This window comes from Aphelocoma coerulescens, chromosome 3, assembly GCF_041296385.1.
Source record: "Aphelocoma coerulescens isolate FSJ_1873_10779 chromosome 3, UR_Acoe_1.0, whole genome shotgun sequence".
Classification (NCBI taxonomy): domain Eukaryota; kingdom Metazoa; phylum Chordata; class Aves; order Passeriformes; family Corvidae; genus Aphelocoma; species Aphelocoma coerulescens.
In genome coordinates this window covers 121,291,584-121,296,248 of record NC_091016.1, presented here as the reverse complement: position 1 = coordinate 121,296,248, position 4,665 = coordinate 121,291,584, and the positions used below count along the sequence as shown (strand labels likewise).

General features: G+C 39.5%; 1 long non-coding RNA gene across 1 annotated transcript; it reads right to left on the bottom strand.

The window, feature by feature from the left end:
- Positions 1 to 1,513: 1,513 nt before the first annotated feature.
- Positions 1,514 to 3,926, bottom strand: LOC138107433 (uncharacterized). The gene is made up of 3 exons (XR_011149514.1): positions 3,839 to 3,926; positions 3,694 to 3,757; positions 1,514 to 1,726 (listed from the first exon to the last, which is right to left on the bottom strand). It is a non-coding gene; the product is annotated as an uncharacterized lncRNA (long non-coding RNA).
- Positions 3,927 to 4,665: the final 739 nt, after the last annotated feature.

Here is a 4,665-nt window from a genome sequence, read left to right as displayed (position 1 = left end):
TTCTGTAGTTAATTAAAAAAAATAATTAAAAAAAAAATAGAGAAACTTTAATTCAAACAATGTGTTTCCACAGTTCTGAGGGCATCTCACATCTGAATGACAACAGTCAGCTTCAGGATGTAAATCTTTTCCGCTACCAGAAAACCTGGTGCCTCACAGAGAAAAAAAAAATAAACTACAAAATTCTGAAAAATGCAAATCAAAATTGTCATTTTAGTTTTCATGCAGAAAATGTAACTTCCTCCTACATTGGTTCCCTCCTATCTCAAGATTTTCATCCTCAATACTATAACTCTTAGCTCTTCTTTTGCATTCTGTGACATTAAGTAAAACAGTGCTTGTGGAATCTTCTTTTCTAATTTATCTTTTTTTCTTAAACGTGACTCTCAATAAAATAAACCCCCCAAAAACTGATTTGCTATTCTAAACCCATTTGATCATACTCCAAAGCCCAAGTGAAGCATGAAGAATAATTTTCAAGTTTTATATTTTAAAAACAATTGAATATTTCTAATCCTAGGTGTCCCAATCCCATGTGTTACTTGCAGAATGAAGTAAATAACCTTCTTCTGTATTTGCATTTTAATTTTCTTTCAACATTTTGCAATATAGATTTTCATACAGAGAACACTTTCTTTATAAACAGATGCCACTCTAGCTGTCATTTCAAAGATGTGTGACTGAATTTCTGAAAGTCTAAGAGACATGTTAAAAGTGACATGAAGTAAAGCAAATGATTTGACTATTGTTTCAAGTGTTCTTTTTTAAAATTTAAATGCAAAAAAGAAAAAAGCCCTGAAGATATTATTCAGTAATACTACTAACAGTATTTCTATAATGCTTTAAATTTATAAGTTCCTATGTAGACAGTAATTAATTTAAATAATACCCACAACTTCTAGATGCTAATATTCACCTTGGAAAATAAATTGATTTGTTTGTGTGTGGGTGTTCTTGAGGGCTACACACGCACAGATTCTACAGTCATTTGTCAGTCTCTAATAAGAAACAGAAGTGACATCTGTCATGCATTCCAGTAAACATATTAAGCAAACACAATAGGACCCCAAAATGTTTACTCAAGTACTCTAATTAATTGTGACTTGCTGGAACAGAGTTTTCTATGAATTAAACACAAAGATCCAGGCTCTCTCCTCCCCCTTGCTGTAGCTTTTTGTGCAGTGGGAAAAGATTTAAACTAAAGACTTCCCTTCTGGCTCTGCCAAGGTGCATTTTTTCCTCATAGACTTGACTTGCAGTAGAAGTTGATGTGAGAGTTTGTCACGGCTGTTTTGACAGTCCGGTCATCCTAATCCAGGGATCTGGTCCCTGTGGTTTGTCAATTATCCTACTAACCCTACAGCGAGAGGAACACTCAAGGCACTGAACTGTCATCCAATAACCAAGAAATAATGTCAGCAGCCAGTGAGTAGGGATTGAGAGAGATGGGGATGATTTTGACAACAGAGAAGTGTGGATCATTTCAGCATTTATTTTATTTATAGGCATTCGTAACAAATTAATTACATCTCACTCCAAGGCTTCCCTAAAACTTGCTGGATCCAGACCTGCCTGCACACACAGGATGATGAGCAGAGCTGAGTGCAGGGATTGCAGCATGGCAGATCCAGGCGTGGAAGTTCGATTCCCAGTTTCGTTCACTCCCCTCCTGTGACCTTGAGCTTGTTACTTGACTTGGATATGTTTCAATATCCCCCCGGATAAACTGAGGATAAAAGCATGGACTCTTAAGAGCAGGCAGAGCCTTAATCAATTAATGCCTGTAAAGGACATTAAGATCATTTAGCAAAAGGTAGAATTAAAGTGCAAATTATGCTAAGGTCCTACTGGAATGAAAGGCAAGTGTGTTTAAAAGGGGATTTAGATGCAGAAGGTTAGACAGCAAGGAAAATCTAGGTGGAGGATCACAAGAGGTTTGATTCTGATCCAGTGTGTAACAGGATAATTTGGCTTAACTCCCCACTTAACACTAACAAAGCAGCCTCTGCCCTGGATTCTCACTTGGTGTAAAGTTACACTGATCTGTGACTGCAGTGATTCAACCAACTCAGAGTCCAAACTTCTGGCTCTGTAAGTCCTCATAATTAAACCTATAATCTCATTTTTTTCATTCTTTTAATCTGTTTTTTTCTATCATTTCTCAATCACGCGTTTACTCAAACCACGTTGAAGTGAGAAAAATATGTCATAAAAGATGAAGCAACAGAGACAAGCTATACCTCTGGAGTCATCCTGCTTCCAAGTAAGCCACAGGCACTACCAACAGGACTGGATGATAGAATAGATAGCAGTGATGGCTTTCTACACCTTTAGTTCTGAGTTTAGACATGGTACAGCCTCAGTAGTAACCGGTTCAAATTTTCTACCACCTGAAAGTTCTGCAGAAAAGCACAGGGTATGAGATGGATGAATTTCCTTGGTGTCCAACCTGCCCTTGAACACTTCCAGGGATGAGGCAGCCACAGTTTCTCTGGGCAGCCTGTGCCTGGGCCTCACCAATAGGATGAATTTCTTCATCCTATCTAATCTCTACCCTGCCCTCTGTTAGTTCAAAGCCATTTGCCCTTGCTCTGTCACTGCCCTATTGAAAGGCCCCTCTCCAGCCAACAGAGTATTGGGGTGAACTCTGATAAAACACAGCTGATATGAAATGTAATGATTTAAGAGATTGTTTTAAGACTGTTTCTAGTGGACTGGACAATTTAGATCTCCGGTTTGTGGTGGCTGCGAAGATTTATTCTTGACACTGGTACAGAATTGGAAAGGAGAAATTTTATGGCAAACTGCTGAAGGAAAAATCTTCCAGTTGTAGATGTCGTTTCAAAACCATGTGTGCAGTCATTAGAACAACTAAAAAAAAAAAATCATGCTGTTCATGAAATAATTTTGTCTCCTACATATCCCTTACTGACTAAATATCCACATTCACTGCTGATAATTAGGAAGTCTGGGTAAATAGAGATGTCTCAAAATGTCTGTTTAAAATCATCACCTACATTTTCAGCTATATTAGTGGGGAATTAAAATCTGGAGGCCAGGACTTGTCATGATCAAGTCTGATATTACACTCTAACTATTTCCATTGCAGAATTGTCAGCAAATCTGGAAAACAGATGGAAGCCAGTCCAGGAAAATAGTATACTTTAGCAATGTGTTCCTATGTGAATATCACCTCATTGTGCAAAATTTAGACCATCTTCTTCCTGAAAACCATGAAAGTATTTGTTCTATATAGAAAAAAACCAAACCAAAACAAAACAAAAACAACCAAACCCCTGAAACTTTGGAATAACTTAAATGAGAAACAACTGATCCAACTGGCACCAGCTGAAGCTGATTTTCATTCTCTATAGCATTCAGGTAGCTTAGGGTAACTTTTTAGATAGAAAAATGTTATCTTGCATAAAACATTACAAAAGTCTGTGCTGGGTGGGGATATTTGCAAAGATTAAGGCAGAATACATGGTCTGATGTGGAAGCAGACACTGAATAAGGAAACAGCACTCAGCTCCTAAGAGCCAAAACCATAAATGAGTCAACATCTCCTCAAATGAAGCCCACTAAACTTCTTTTTTTCCCCATGCACCTCACCATTTTATGGTTTGAATATGATCCCTGCTGTTGTTGAAATGTCAGTCAAGAAAACCTTTTTGTGGGGGTTTATGTACTTGCCTTCTTGTAAATGTAAATTCCATAGATACTTCACATCCTGATGGGGGTCGCATTGATAAAGCCCCTGTTAAAAAAAGAAATGCAGCAGAATCCCCATAGATCTCACACCCAAGTGCCCAGACAAGAGGATAAAATTATTTCATACCATCTACTTTGGGAGCAGGAATACCATAGAATCAAGGAAAATCCTTCTAGGATCATTGATTCCAACAGCTCCTCCAGCTCCACTAAGATCACCACTAAACCATGGCCCCAGGTGCCACATCTATAGAGCTTGTAAATGCCTCCAGGGGTGGTGGCTCCACCACTGGCCTGGGCAGCCTGATCTAAAGCTTGACAATACGTTCACTGACGAAATTTTTCCTAAAATCCAAAATAAACCTCCCCTGGCACAACTCGAGGCCATTTCCTATGGTCCTGCTGCTTGCTCCTTGGAAGCAGAGCTTGACCCCCACCTGGCTGCACCCTCCTGTCTGGGACTTGTAGAGAGTGAGAAGGTCCCCCCTGAGCCTCCTTCTCTCCAGGCAGAGCCCCCCCCGCTCCCTCAGCTGCTCCTCATCAGACTTGTGCTCCAGACCCTTCCCCAGCTTCATTGCCCTTCTCAGGCTTCAGGCCACTGTCTTCATCCCACCCTCAGTGGGAAGGACACACATTTTTCAGGGCTGTTGTTTGGTTTGTTTTTATTTTTTAAGAGGGGAATACTGATAATATGAATATGTCTGGAAATAGTCAGACGTGGTAGGACCTATATGCCTGGGAGGTGGATTTCTCAGTTACTGTTAGTGAGGTCGTTGAAGGAATAAAATGAACACAGCCCATCCCCTGACTCTCCCCACATGGATGAGTCTAACTCCAGTACCTCAGAAGGCTTATTCCATAAACAGTGGATACTTTAAAACTGTTTGTGGTAAAGTTGGATTATCAATGAGAAACTTTAAACCTCTAAGACTGCTACTTGACAATTTGTCACTC